Source organism: Panthera uncia, assembly GCF_023721935.1.
Source record: "Panthera uncia isolate 11264 chromosome A1 unlocalized genomic scaffold, Puncia_PCG_1.0 HiC_scaffold_17, whole genome shotgun sequence".
In the NCBI taxonomy this organism is placed as follows: domain Eukaryota; kingdom Metazoa; phylum Chordata; class Mammalia; order Carnivora; family Felidae; genus Panthera; species Panthera uncia.
The window spans coordinates 28,899,004-28,915,034 of NW_026057577.1; positions in this window are offsets into that span (position 1 = coordinate 28,899,004).

The following is a 16,031-nucleotide window of genomic DNA, read 5'->3' on the forward strand; positions in this document are numbered from 1 at the left end:
TCCTTCCTTCTCTCTTTCCAATACCTTTTGATTTTCAGTTATGCATGAGGCCCACTGTGAGGTAACTACACAGGAACATATTTATCGAAGACCCTATCGCCATGCCTAGAACAAAGTAGATCATTCCATTAGTGGGGGGTGAGGAATAGAACCAAGTGCGTGATTTCTGCCTTTGATCCTGACATAGTTGAATCTTTTATTTGTACTTGCCTAGATGCAAATCAGTTAGTCTGAGCTTTCTTCTTGTACCACACGATCCCTTTGTTGTTGTTGTTAAGTTTATTTATTTATTTTTTTGAGAGAGAGAGCAGGGGAGAGGGAGAGAGAGAGGGAGAGAGAAGATCCTAAGCAGGCACTGTCAGTGTAGAGCCCAATGCGGGGCTCGAACTCACAAACCGTGAGATCATGACCTGAGCCAAAATCAGGAGTCGGACACTTAATCAATTGAGTCACCCAGCCACCTCGTATCAAAGGATCCTTAGTGAATGATTCTCCATCTTTTGTTTAAATGAATGAATAGATTTTGCCATGATATAATATGGTGTGAAAAGAGACCTGTAGTATCACTCAGAAAATGTTGAACAATTCACAAGCTAGAATATATAAAGCACAGTGTAGTAGAAAATGCATTGGACTGGAAACCATTAGACTGGATTTCAAGTCCCAATTTTGTCCCCCGTGTGCTATGTAACTTGAGTCCATTACTCCCTTGGTATGAACCTCACTTTCCTCATTTAAAAAATTAGAGGATTCTTTTAATCAAAAGTGACAAACCCAGCCAAAACTATTTCAGGAAAAAAAGAGAATTTTTTGACTCAATCATCTTCAGGCATCATCAGGTACCAGACAGTATAAGTGAAACATTGTCTTTCTCTCAGCTCTGTTTATCTCTGTGTTGGCCTCATCTCCCCTCCTATATAGAGGGGCTTCTGCTATGGGCCCAAGGGAAGGAGCCACTGTAACTTTAAGCCTGCATCATTCCAGCTTGTTAACTCTAGAGAAAAGGAATTTTATTTCCCAATATCAGTATGTCAATCTGAGGGAAGAACTTAGATTGGGTCTGCTTTGATCCTATATCTATCTTTTGGACCTATCTCTGTTGCTAGGGGAGTAGGTACCATCATTGGCCAAGTATGGGTCACATGTCTATCCCTGCAACTGAGTTGGGGAAAGGTCTTCTTGTTTCCTGCCCTGGTGTCCATTCTCTGGCCAAAGAAAGGAGCTAGAAAGTCTTGGGATAGCACGAGTGTACTCTCAGACTTTCCAGACAATCTGTTTCTCCAAGTCTCTGCTAGATAAGGAGATACTGAACCAGAGCGGTATTTCACCTTTGAAGCAAAACTATTGCCCGTTTGCTTTGCCCATTAATCTATCCTGTCCTACCAGATGATAGTAAGTTTGGATACTTACCAGGAGGGTTTCTCATCCCCAAAGCGATGAAGTGCTTGCCCAAAGTGAAATCTGGGCCCAAACTCACATCTGTATTCTCCCATCCACTGTCCTCTTCACACCTCTTCACAGGCTTTTCCTTTGGTCATTCATGTAATAGCGACCTACCACCTATGCCTATGGCCATGGGATTAATCTAGTTTAGAGTCAGATGACAAGTTAGTTCCTCCTGGCTTCCCCTTGGAAACTTCTCTTTTTGTTAATGTGTATTTATTTATTTTGAGATAGAGCAGGAAAGGGGCAGAGTGGGGAGGGGAGAGAGAGAGAGAGAGAGAGAGAAAGAGAGAGAGAGAGAGAGAGAGAGAGAGAATCCCAAGCAGGCTCCACGCTGACAGTGCAGAGCTTGATGCAGGACTCGAACACATGAATCGTGAGATCATGACCCAAGCTGAAACCAAGAGGCGGATGCTTAACCGACCGAGCCACCCAGGTGCCCCTGAAAACTTCTTATTGTACAATTTATATTCCTAGAACATGGGCATTTTAGAGCATCCTGGTTGACAAGCTCTGTCAAATATTACTATTTCAGACACAGAAGATGTGCAGAATGACTATGCTGAATTACAGAGCCTTTTGCAAGAAATGCAGTCCAGTCATTTCCAAGCATTCATAAAAGCAAGATAGGAATGTATGTGGAGGAGATCACAGGCCAGCAGTTAACTCTTTGGAACCTTGATTTCCTTATCTATAAAGTGAGAAAGTTAGACAAAGTGGTTTCTAAGGTCCTCCTGAAGTCTGCGAGTACATGCTTTAATGCCTGATGGATTTCTTTCAGAGATTAGACCCTTGAGCAGAGATAATACTTTTAAGTAATTTTAATTTTAATGTTAATTCCTAACTTTAATAATCAGAGCAGGGACATGCTTGGGGCATAGGGGCTGTGAGTGTCTGTATATGTGGCTTTATCTCTAAGACACTGGCAAAATCCTGCCCCCTAAAGCAGAGGCTGGGCCTGGCTTGTTGATTTCTGATGCTTCACCCCTGGCACTGCATTCACTTTGCTTCTCTCCGAAAGGACACATAACAACCGTGGAAGAGGCAGCTTGTTTGAGCTGTGATCAGAGGCTTTCCTATGTGATAGTTTTGAAAGGAAGAAGAGTCAAGGTTCCGGGTTTCCAAAGAGGCGATTAACAGTCCTAGGGGCATGCCATCAGGACGCCAGGGTACCACAGCCACATTCTAGACAGTCGGCATGCTTGTAGGGGCTCAGTCTCATGAGGAACACTTGTCTTTTCACTGTAGGTGTGGTCAACACAGAGGACATGTGGCAATCACACTTTGACCTCAGAAAAACACTTTTGGTTAACCGCCAAGAGTGAGCCCTGCTTCCTTCTCAGAGCCGTCCCTGACTAATTTGTTCAACCGTGTCGTGCCCACACAGACTGGAAGAACCGGCTGAGGTTAGCCGAGGTAACTGACCGGCCCGGGGTCACCATGGCACTCTGTTGACAGTCTATAAGTCATTTCACTTTTTTCTTATGCTAATAAGCCAGGCAATAATAGACTTTCTAAAGCTTAAATGACATTTTATAAATGTCAAACTACTTCTTGGGCCCACCTTACATTTTCTGTTCCAATACAGGGGTGTCAAAAGCTGAGAGATCCATTAAGGCTTCCACTGCTACCTGATGTATAATAGTGATATATAAGTGCAGGTAATTATGGGGGGGGGTTGTAACACATTTTAAGGTGTTCCGATGAAAGGTGTTATTTAATACTCAATTTCTGAGAAGTATAAAATGTATAATGATTATATGCTGTCCGTAGCCGAACATGGGAGATTTCTCTCTGTAATTCTGCCTCGGTACTTGTGCTGCTTTACCTGGAGGAGGCTAAGGCACGGTAGTGATAGGTCCTATGAGCCTGTCTACAGACTCATTTTATCTATCTATCCATCCAGATCCATCTGTCTTCTGTCTGCTGGGACATGATGTAATGTTAGATGACAAGATATTCATTTACTCATCCCCTCCTCAACTGTGCGTTAAGTACCCACTACGTGACAGGCACTGCTCTAGGTAATGCTGATACACCAGAAAGCAAGACAGGCAAAGGTCTGTGACAGAGACAAAGGTCTCTGCCTGTCTGGAGCTTATAGTTTAGTGGGAGTGACAGATAAGCAAAACATATAGCTTATTAGGCAGTGGTTAGTGAATAAATAAAACAGCATTTGAGTAAAGCCCTCAAGGAGAATAGGGAGTGAGTCTTGTCAAGATCTATGGAAAGAGCACCGTAGACAGAGGGAAAAGTGAATGTAAAGGCTCCAAGACAGGAGAGTACCTGAAAGGTTTGGGGAGCAGGGAGGAAGAGGCCCCTGTGACTAGAGCAGAGGGGTGGAGGGAGAGGGCAGGTAGCAGGAGATGAAGTTGAAGAGATGGGGTGGGAAGAATGGATTGGGGGAAATTTCATATGTGCCGTAAGGATTGGTTTTTACACTGAGGGCAAGGATGCCACTGGCTGTTTTTGAGCAAAGGGGTGACATGAGCTGACATTCTAACAGGGTGACTCTGCATTAAGATCATATTATAGGAGTAAGAGTGGAGACGGGGAGGCCAGCTGGGAGGCCACCGCACACTCCAGGTGAGAGATGATGGTGCCTTGGACCAGATGGTAGTAGTTGAGGTGGTCAGAAGTATTCAGGTTCTGGGAGCACCTGGGTGGCTCAATCGGTTAAGCGGCCAACTCTTGATTTAGGCTCAGGTCATGATCTCATGGTTTGTGAGTTCGAGCCCCACATAGGGCTCTGTGCTGACAGGGTGGAGCCTGCTTGGAATTCTCTGTCTCTTCTCTCTCTGCCCTTGCCCCACTTGGCCTCTCTCTCTCTCTCTCTCTCTCAAATAACTAAATTAACTAACTAAAAAAAAAGTATTCAGATTCTGGACATGTTTTGAAAATAGAATGGAGAGGATTTGCTGACAGACTGTGCATAGAATAGGAAAGAAAATTCAGGAGTCAAAGATGATTCCAGAGTGTGCCCGAACAACTGAAAACGTGGTGCTGCTGTTTACCGAGGTGGGGAAACAGTAGAACAAGCAGGTTTTGAAGGAGACGAGCTGCAAGTCACTGTGAATATAAGTTTGAGGTGGCTTTTGGAAGTCCAAGGGAAGTCAAATAGAGAACTGAATGTAAAAGTCTGGAGTTCGAGAGAGAAGTCAGGACTAGAGATACAGATTTAGGAGTCAGGAACATAGAGATGGAGCTTAAAGCCATGAGATGGGATGGTATCGCCCCAAGAATCACCATGGGCAGAGAGGAGAAGTGCTTCTACAACTGAGCTGGGGGCACTCTAGTGCTGAGAGGGTGAGGAGATGTTGGGGAAGCAGCCAAGGAGAAGAGAGGCCAGAGCAACTGGGAAAGACTAAGGGTTGTGTTCATGGTCTTTCACCACGGAAGAGGACGTAATTAAATAGTGTACTCCAAAATTCATTGTATGTTGTTATCCTCTTTCTGGAAAAACTGTCTGGGATTTGGGCTGGGAGTCAGACAAACTAAAGCTAAAAAAAATAAGATAATATGAGGTCATCTGGTCAGAGAAATCCAACTAGAGATGCCTTCCCATTATTCTTCCTACTTTATAAGAGACTGCACTCTGAGATTTTAAAAGTGGAAACATTTGATTTAAAAATTATTTGGGTATATTTTTCTGCGTAATTTGGGAGAAGTCATTACCATCCTTGAGATATTTCTGTGGAATAATAACAAAAACAAGTAAATTAAATTTAGGCTATTTGAAAATAGGTTTTATTACCACTTCCAGAACATAGGAGAATCTGAGTTTGTGAAAATGACCTTTGGTCAAATCCATTGACCTCATAGTCAAATTCATTATCTTCTGTGGTTGGATAATGTTCTAGCTAGTTCTATACTGAGAAAAATCAGGAAAAGTGCTAGAGAGGCTATCAATGTTGGATAAGAAAGTCTGTGATTTATTGATTAATGTTTTTAGCACAGTTTTCTAGGTACAGACATACCTTGCTTTATTGAGCTTTGCTTTGTTACTCTTTGCAGATCTGGTGGGGTTTTTTGTTGTTGTTTTACAAACTGGTTTGTGGCAACCCTGTGTCAAGCAAGTCTCTTGGCAACATTTTCCAGGCAGCATTCGCTCATTTCATGTCTCTCTTTTTGGTAATTCTGGCAATATTTCAACCTTTTTCATTGTTATGATATTTGTTGTGGTAGTCTGTGAGTGGTGATCTTTGATGTTACTATCATTAATAGTAGTAACTATTAGATTTTTAGTAATCTATTTAGTAATCTATTAGTAACAAATAGATTTTTGGGGTGCCATGAACAGTGCCCACCTAAGATGGCAAACTTGATCAATAAATGTGTGCGTTCAAGCTGCTCCAACTGACCATTCTCCTATCTGTCTCCCTGTCCTCAAGCTGCCCTCTTCCCTAAGGCACAACAATGTTGCAGTTTAGGCCAATTAATAACCCTGTAGGGGCCTTGACATTCAAGTGAAGGGAAGAGTCACACATCTCTCACGTTAAATCAAAAGCTAGAAATTATTACGCTTAGTGAGGAAAGCATGTTGAATTCTCAGAGAGGCCAAACACTAGGCCTCTTGCACCATACGGTTAGCCTAATTGTGAATGCATGGGAAAAGTTGCTGAAGGGAATTCAATTTTTTTTAATGTTTATTTTTTTTTGAGAGAGAGAGAGGGGAGAGAGACAGGTGTGAACTCTGTTCTATGGCTGATGGAACTCAGTGGTCACACCACAAATCAAGTAACCAGCACCCTACCCTTTTGACTCTGAGCTTACTTTTTTGGTTGATAGTCTCTGCTCAAAGTCATAAAAGTATATTTTAAAATTTTTTTTAAATGTTTATTCATTTTTGAGAAAGAGAGAGTGAGCGGGGTGGGGCAGAGAGAGAGGGAGACCCAGAATCTGAAGCAGGTTACAGGCTCTGAGCTGTCAGCACAGAGCCCAACTCAGGACTCGAACTCACAATCCGTGAGATCATGACCTGAGCCAAAGCAGGTCGCTTAACCGACTGAGCCACCCAGGTGCCCCTTGTTGCTGAAGGAAATTTAAAGTGCTACTTCACTGAACAAATGATATGAAAGCAAAACAGTCTTATTGCTGGTATGGAGAAAGTTGAAGTCATCTGGATAGAAGATCAAACCAGCCACAACATTCCACTAAGCCGAAGCCTAATCCAGAGTAAGGCCCTAACTCTATTCAATTCTATGAAGGCTGACAGAGGTGAGGAAGCTGCAGAAGAAAAGTCTGATGCTATTAGGTTTAAGGAAAGAAGCAAGCTCCATGGCATGAAAGTGCAGGTGAGGCAGCGTATGCTGATACGGAAAGTACAACAGGTTTTCCCGGGGGATCTAACTGAGGCAGTTTGTGAAGGTGGTTTTACCAAAAGTAGATAAAATAGCCTTCTCTTGGAAAAAGATACCATCTAGGATTTTCATAGCTAGAGAGAAGTCCATGCCTGGCTTCAAAGGACAGGCTGACTCACTTGTTAGGAGCGAATGCAGCTGGTGACTTTGAGTTGCAGCTAATGCTCGTGTACCATTCCACGTATCGTAGGGCCCTCGAGTCATGCTAAATTGACTCTGCCTGTGCTCTCTAAATGGAACAACAAAGCCTGGGTGACAGCACGTCTGTTTACCACATGGTTCACTGCATGTTTTAAGCTTCCTGTTGAGACCTACCACTCAGAAAAGAAGGACTCCCTGCAAAATATTATTGTGCATTGACAGTGCACCTGGGTAATCAAGAGCTCCGATGGAGATGTAGAATGAGATTAATGTTGTTTTCCTGCCTGCTAACACCACATCCATTCTTCAGTCCGTGGATCAAGGAGTCATTTTGACTTTCAAGTCCTATTCTTTAAGAAATACATGTGGTAGGGGCACCTGGGTGGTGTAGTCAGTTGGGCGTCTGACTTCAGTTCAGGTCATGATCTCACGGTTCGTGGGTTCGAGCCCCGCGTCGGGCTCTGTGCTGACAGCTCAGAGCCTGGATCCTGCTGCAGATTCTGTGTCTCCCTCTGTCTGTGCCCCTCCCCCACTAATGCTCTGTCTCTCTCTCTCTCTCTCTCAAAAATAAAGATTAAAAAAAATAAAATAAATAAATATATGTTGTAAAGCCCTAGGTGCCATAGATAGTGATTCCCCCATAGCTGGATCTGTGAAAAGCACATTGAAAACCTTCTGGAAAGGATTCAGTATTCTAGATGCCATTAAGTATATTGGTGATTCATGTGAAGAGGTTAAACTATCAACATTCACAGGAGTTTGGAAGAAGTTGATTCCAGCCCTCCTGGATGACTGTGAGGGGTTTCAGACTTCAGTGGAGAAAGTCACTGCAGATGTGGTGGAAACAGCAAGAGAACAGAATTAGAAGTGGAGCCTGAAGATGTGACTGAATTGCTGTCATCTCGTGAGACAACCTGAATGAATGAGGAGTGACTTCTCATGGATGCACAAAGAAAGTGGTTTCCTGAGGTGGAATCTACTCCTGGTGAAGATGCTGTGAAGATTGTTGAAATGACAACAAAGGATTTAGAATATTCCATACCCGTAGTCGATAAAGCTGTGGCAGGGTTTGAGAGGATTGGCTTCAGTTTCAAAAGAACTTCTGCTGAGGGTATAATGCTGTCAGACAGCATCACATGCTAGAAAGAAATTGTTCATAAAAAGAAGAGTCCATCAGTGTGGCAAACATCATTGTTGTCTTACTTTAAGAACCTGCCACAACCACCCCAGCATTCAGCAACCAACCGCCAGCCTGATCAGTCAGCAGCCATCAGCATTGCAGTTGGACCCTCCACCAGCAAAATGATGCCAACTCACTGAAGGCTCAATGATGGTTAGCATTTTTTAGCAATGAAGTGTTTTTATTTATTTAATTATTTTTAAAGTTTATTTCTTTTTGAGAGAGACAGAGAGAGCAAGAGAGAGAGCCTGCACGAGTTGGGGTGGGGTGCAGAGAGAGAAAGAGAGGAGACAGAGATTCCCAAGCAGTCTCCTTGCTGTCAGCACAGAGCCTGATGCGGGGCTCAAACTCATGACCTGAGCTGAAGTCGAGTTGGATGCTTAACCAACTAAACTGCCAGGCGCCCCAATAACAAAGTATTTTAAGTTAAGGCATATACATTTTTTAGACACAATGCTGTTGCACACTTAATAGACCACAGTATAGTGTAAACACAACTTTTAAACAATGTGAGCTGTAGTGAACATGATTATTGTGAACACCTAGCTGTGTTGCACAACAGATGACTTGGTGGCTCATGGTTTGTTCCTTTGTACTGTTGCTTGTCCTGAATTGGTTACCATCATGGTTGATTGACACACCTTCATGTTCAGGTTTGTGAGCCCAGTTTTTCAGTGTCCCCCAGTAACTTGCACTGGGAAACCAAGAAGTTCATTTGATTCAATTTATTGTGATATTTGCTTTATCACTGTGGTCCAGAACTGTACCTGCGCTATCTCTAAGGTATGCCTGTAATTAATTTAAGGAAGTACAACTAAATTATATTTAAGAGTCAATGAAGTAGATGCATCATCAATACCACTTGTTAAAGCAACCTACGTACGTCATTCTACAAGTTTCATGTTTGTGAATTTTTCTGGATTGAAAATGAAAACTCTGTTCCAAAGGGAAATACATCAATATAATAAGAGCTTGACTGGGTTCTCTTCTGAAGCCCCTGTATAATAATCCTGCTAAAAGTAACGACTCGCTTTCAGGATATGACTCAACAGCAATTTGCTCTTAATGAAACACACTTCACTCACTAGTGGACGATGTCGTGATTTCCTCTCAGAGATTGGAAAAGTTCCCTAAAGGTAAGAAGGTATGATTGATGTTGAGAAAGGAAGATGGGTAACAAAATTTTCTCCGAAGAGAAAACCCTTTTTATGAAGCATAAGAGCAAAGATGCTTAACAAGAGTTTGAGGATCTAAACACACTCTTTTACTATGATTCAACCCAAATGGGTACATATGCTTTGAATCATCACTGTGGGAAGAAAATAGCTTCAGCTCTCGCACAGGAGATCTGCTCCCTCCTTTGAGAGGAAAGTCATTCCCCCTAAACCCAGAGCTGTGTGCATTCTCAAAAGCCTGGGCTTTCCCCCAAAGCCCATCTTAGATCCCATGCCATTCTAAGTACAGGATATACATGTGGACAGGAAAGTGGTTTTGCTTAGATTTTTATCTGTACATGTTCTGCATACCTCATCCTATTTTTGAAAGGTGCAAATAGGAATACTCATAGAAAAGATTTGAAGATATAACTCTCCCTGTAAAATGTTGAGCTTTATACTTTTACTCCATACAGGGAGTCCTTACAGAGAAATGGAAAAATCAGCCTTGCTGTGCTCTGTTTTAATTTCTACTGTTGTAATTAATGTGATTACCACCACTGTCAAGCAGCCGTGTGGGAGGTGTGTGTGTGTGTGTGTGTGTGTGTGCGTGCGTGCAGCGGTGATGTGAGTTTCCTTTATCATTGTGAGCACCTACCTGTGTTGCACAAATGACTGTGGCTCACAGTTTGTTATTTTGTACTGCTCTTCTCTCCTGGATTGGTTACCATCATTGCTGATTGGGAAACTTTGTCCATGTTTGGGAGCCTGTTTTTCAGTGTCTCCTTAATAACTTGGTAGCAAAGAGCTCTTTGGTAGTAAAGAGCTGCCCTATTTCTGTTCGAGTACTTGATTAGTTTGTTTGCCCGCGGTTTACTGCTATCCTATGGCATTTTAAATGTTACTTCTATTAAATATCGCAGTATTTTTCTATTTCCTCTGACATTTCTAATTTATGATCTCATTGCAATTGACTGGCAATGCAGTATATTCCTTATGTTAGTGAACAATAATCATTAGGGAAAACAAAGTCAAATTAAACTGCTGTGTACTTAATTTTTAATTTTAGATATGTCGTTTTTAAAAGATTTTGAATTAGCCCAGGAAAGCTTGCCATAAATGAAGAAATTTAAATTTAGTATTTTGAAAGGGTTTACTGTTTTTTAATAAGAAAAACAGCTCAGTGTTAGAATGTTCCGTTTGTTAAAAATACTAAGAAATTTTCATTTTTATTAATGACTACTTTTTGAAATGCCCTCAAAAATGGCTGGCCACCAGAACAGCTAGAAAACATGACCTACTAACCTACTTTTATTAAATTATTTGGAATGACTGTCCCTGTTTCTCTCAGTGATCCCAGATTTGTGCTGACAATCAAATTAACAATACAGGTTTTACCTTTCATAAATAAAATGGCTGCAAAAAATGACCTCTAGATTGACAAAGTATTTACATGAAATGTTAGTTAAACAAAACCAGACAATAATTGCATTCATTGCTTTTTAAAACAAAATTTTGCAGAATTTTTTACTTGAATTACAGCTTTTAAAACCAGGTATTTGCAGGTATTTGCAGAATTTTTTACTTGAATTACAGCTTTTAAAACCAGGTAATCTACAAAGTTGGAAAACCTAATTCAGTACATTTCATTTTAAAGACTTTGCAGTGTAAAGGCTTGACTAGAAAAGCCTAAGTGAAAAGCAACAGCTTAAAAAATAACTTTGCTTCTTTGTTTTAAGAAATGAAAAGTTCAGGGGCGCCTGGGTGGCTCAGTGGGTTGAGCGACTGACTTCAGTGACTGACTTCGGCTCAGGTCATGATCTCACGGCTCATGAATTCGAGCCCTGCATCGGGCGCTGTGCCGACAGCTCAAGGCCTGGAGCCTGGTTTGGATTCTGTGTCTCCCTCTCTCTCTGCCCCTAACCCATTCGCATCCTGTCTCTGTCTCTCTCAAAAATAAATAAACATTAAAAAAAAAAAAAAAAGAAATGAAAAGTTCAGACCCATGAGACCAGAAGAATACAAGGCTACTTCACACCTGATAAAATGTGGGATTAAGGAAATCGTGAGATCCACTTAATCCTCATGATTTTATTCACCCTTCAAAACAGGCAATGGCTTTGAATGAATGTTGTCAGTGATGACTAACTCTGACCCATTTAGAAGTGCTCATTTCATAATTCCTCCTACTTACAGGGGCTTCGTGCCATGTCTGAATACCGTGAAAACAGCAGCAAATTCTGCCACATTTACAGAGACGTCGCTGGCATTTGTGGCTTAAAATGAATAGCCTTACCTTTTCGGTAAAGTTAAATGGTTCCTTTACTTCCTTTGGGGAAACTTAATCTAAAAGAATATGAAGTGAAAGCTGAATCTTTAGAAAATATTTAGAATATTTGGAAAATAGATTATCTTTTTAAATATTGAAAATCCGAATTCTTAAAAGAAAGGCAGGATGGATCTTCAGAGCATGTTTGTACTCAACTGAGACAAACTGTAACAAAGCAAATCTCGTTTTCTTTTAATGTTTATTTATTTTTGAGAGAGAGAAAGAGCAAGCAGAGGAGGGGCAGAGAGAGGATCTGAAGCAGGCTCTGTGCTATCAGCATAGAGCCTGACACGGGGCTTGAACGCACTAACCGTGAGATCATGACCTGAGCTGAAGTCAGACGCTTGACTGACTGAGCCACTCAGGAATAACAAAGCAAGTATCTTTTTATGTAGGTATTGTGTTTGGCAATGTGTGAGAGGAAAAAAGTGGGAAATGTATCTGAATTTTTCTCTGCGAAGTGGACAAATTAATTAAATTAGGCATTTTTTTCCCTGTCACATTGTCAAAAATAAAGACTTTTTATTAGGTAGCAAATATTACTGACATAATTCAAATGCATTTTTCTTCCCAATGGGGTACATAGGCAATTTCATTGCAGAGTTCTGAAATCATGTTTAATCTAATATGATTTAACTCTGTGTAGTTAAGAATTATCCTTACCCAAAGAGAGGCCTGGGCTTTATCCTCAGCTCCTATGGTATGATCCAAGTCCTTGGAATGTTCGGCCTGATAAGAGTATCTTTGTGTATCTGGAACTTTGGGCCACACCAAATAGTCTAACAATGTGATTTATGGTGAGGGTTTTGGGCCGGGAGGTCTCATCTCAACATCTGGAGGGGCTATGGACTAAATAAAGGTCAGCCACACAGTCAACCATGTCTACGTGACCCAGCCCCAGTAAAATCTGTGGACAATAAGGCTCAGGTGAGCTTCCCTGCCTGGCAGTACTCCATGCATATCGTCATACATTGTTGCCTGGAGAAGTCAGTACAGTCCACGACTCCACCAGGAAATGACAACTGGTAGCTCACATCTGGAACTCTCCTGGATTCTGCCCCATGCATCTCTTTCCTTCATTGACTTTAATCTGTAGCCTTTTGTTGTAATAAATCATAACAGTATAACAGCTTTCATTGATTTGTGTTAGTCCTTATATTGAATATATTGAATTTTCAGTCTGAGGGTGGTCTTGGGGACCCCTGAGCTTGTAATTGGTGTCAGAAGCAGGGTGGTCTTGGAGAGCCCTGATATCTACTGTCGGTATCAGGAGTGACTGCTGTCTTAGGAACTACCCCTCCCCAAACTTAATTTTTTTTTTTTTTTTTTTTTTTTTTGAGAGAGAGAGTGCAAGCGGGGTAGGGGCAGAGAGAGAGAGGGAGACAGAATCTGAAGCAGGCTTCAGGCTCCGAGCTGTCAGTGCAGAGCCCAACATGGAACTTGAACTCATGGAGTACAAGATCATGACCTGAGCCAAAGTCAGATGCCCAACCCACTGAGCCACCCAGGCACCCGAACCCCTCTCCAAACATTATAAAACTCCCCAAAATGAGATATCTTTTTATACATGAGAATATTTTTGGTGAGATTTGGGTTGTACATTTTTACCAATGTGACAGTCATTCTGGCTGTTCCCAAACATTACAGGTTTCTCCTTCCTAGGCATGTGGTAAGGTTACATTTTCTTACCCACTTAAAGGTAGGCATGGCCATTTTGACTAGCTTTTGCCAATAAGAGTGGAATTGACATATGGTTAGAAGCAGAAATTGCAGTATATTCATCCCACTCTCTCTTTCCCTTTGTGACAAAATGACAACTTGCTAGGTACGAACCACTCCATCCTCCCTGATCCTGGAAAGAAGACAACAGGGCCCAGAGCTTTCAGCTGAATTGTGAAAGAAATGTCGTATTACTGAGAATTAAACCTCTGTGGTGTTAAATCCCTGTGATTTGCAGTTGTTTGTTCCTGCAGAATAACCTAGACTATACTGATTCCCACTGCTAGAATCACTATCTGCTCAAAGTGTGACAAAATTACTACACAAAACTGCTGTTTAAAAAAAAAAAATTATTCCTAGCATAATTCTGTGCTCCTTAGTTTGAAATGAAGTACAGTAAAACCTTGGTTTATGAGCATAATTCCTGCCCCAAACATCCTTGTCATCCAAAGCATGTGTATATCAAAGTGAATTTCAAGAACTATTGGCTCAGTTGTGATCATGTGACATTTGGGATCACATACCACTGGTATTGCAAGACATCCCTTGTTTATCAAGTAAAATTTTATCAGAAATGTTTGCTCATCTTTCTTTTTATTTAGAAAAAAATTTTTTTACATTTATTTATTTTTGAGAAACAGAGTGAGACAAAGTGTGAGCGGGGGAGGGGCAGAGAGAGGAGACACAGAATCTGAAGCAGGTTCCAGGCTCTGAGCAAGCGGTCAGCACAGAGCCCGATGTGGGGCTCGAACCCACGAACTGTGAGATTGTGACCTGAGCCGAAGTCAGAAGCTCAACCGATTGAGCCACCCAGGTGTCCCTGAATGTTTGCTCATTTTGAGGAACACTCGCAGACCAAGTTTAGGAGAAAATCTTTGTGAATTTGGCTTAGGAAAAGATTTCTTAGTTTTGACATCACGATCCATAAAAGAACAAACTGATAACCTGAACTTTATCAAAATTAAAACTTACGCTCTTCAAAAGAAGAGGAAAAAGTCAAGCCACAGACTGGGATGAAAAGTAGTTATAAGTCCTATGTAAGAGAGTCAGCAGTATTAACTCCACCTTTAGTGCTCTATTTGTTTGTTCATGTCCCATTGATGACTCCTCTCTCCCCCAACTGTTGGGCTTCATGTCCTGGGACCCCTTGGAGATTAATATACTTACCTTAGAAATGCCCACCAAGGCCAGGATGGGGGGAAGCTTGCTTTGGCTCTCCTTGAATTTGTCTCTCCCTTTCCTGAATTTGTTGGAGATAGTCTCTCCCCTTCCTGTCATACAGATGGTGCCACGAGATCTAATAGAATTTTTGATGCCCATTAAATGCACATAAACCCCCTGAAATACACATGAACCCTTCTATCTCACTACAGTGCCCTTCTGCCAGTTCCCTTGCACTATAAAATCTGTAGACTAAGGTCTACAGTCCAGACTTTATGGAGAATAATTGCACAGCTGGACTGTTGCCCAGCAGATCTTCCTTGTCTGTAAGTTACCCTGAAAAAAACCTCTGTGTTAACTGTATGGTGAGGCCTCCTTCATTTTTCAGTCTCAAAATGCATTCTTGGTTTGGGCAATACTTTCTAGTCCCTCCCCTAGCTTCTAACAGTCATATATCTGATAGAGGAGTTGTACCTAGAATATATAAACAATTTTCCAAACTCGATAATGAGAAAAGCCAACGTATTAAAATTAGGCAAAAGATTTGAATAAACTCTTCACCAAAGGAAATGTAAAGATAGTAAATAACTACATGAAAAAATCAACATTGGGTGGCCTGGGTGGCTCAGTCAGTAGTTGAGCATCTGACTTCCTCTCAGGTCAAGATGTCACGATTCATGAGTTCGAGCCCTATGACAGGCTCAGAGCTTGGAGTCTGCTTCAGATTCTGTGTCTCCCTCTCTCTCAAAAATGAATAAACATTAAAAAAAATTTTTTTAAGTGTGGGTTTGGATGTGATAGAAATAGATCTCCAATAAACTGTAGGCAGGAATGTAAAATAGCCTCCTTGGAAAACATACTGCCAGTCTTTAGAAGATTAACATATGCCTTATATACAGCGCAGCTATTCCACTCCTGGGTATCTACCGAAGAGAAATGAAGGCATAACCATATACAAAAATACGTACAATAATGCTCACAGCAGCTTTGTTTTGTAACAGTCACAAACTAGAAATAATCCAAATATCCATCTTCAGGTGAATGGATACCCAAATTGTGGTATACCCACACAATGGAATACTACTCAGCAACAAAAAGAAAAATTACCTATGATACATCCAGTAACATGGATAAGTCTCAATACAATTATGCTGAGTGAAAACAGCCAGGTAAAAATAAGTACATACTCTATGACTCGATTTGAGAAATCATTTGAGAAATGATTTTTTGAGAAATGATTTTTGAGAAATTTGAGAAAATGCAAACTAATGTATAGTGTCAGAAAGCTGATGGGGGAGGAGATGAAGGAGGGATTACAGAAAGGCATAAAGAAACTTTTGGAAGATATGCATGTATTCATTATCTTGATTGTAGTGATTGTTTCAAGGATGTCAAAACTTACCAGATTCCATGCTTTAAGTATATGTGGTTTGTCCATTACACCTCAATAAAGCTGTTGGAAAAAAAAAATCTGGGGAAACAATTTGTGTCAATTTGGAACTATGTCCATGATAAGCAACAATGGAAGTTCCAGAATATTATGC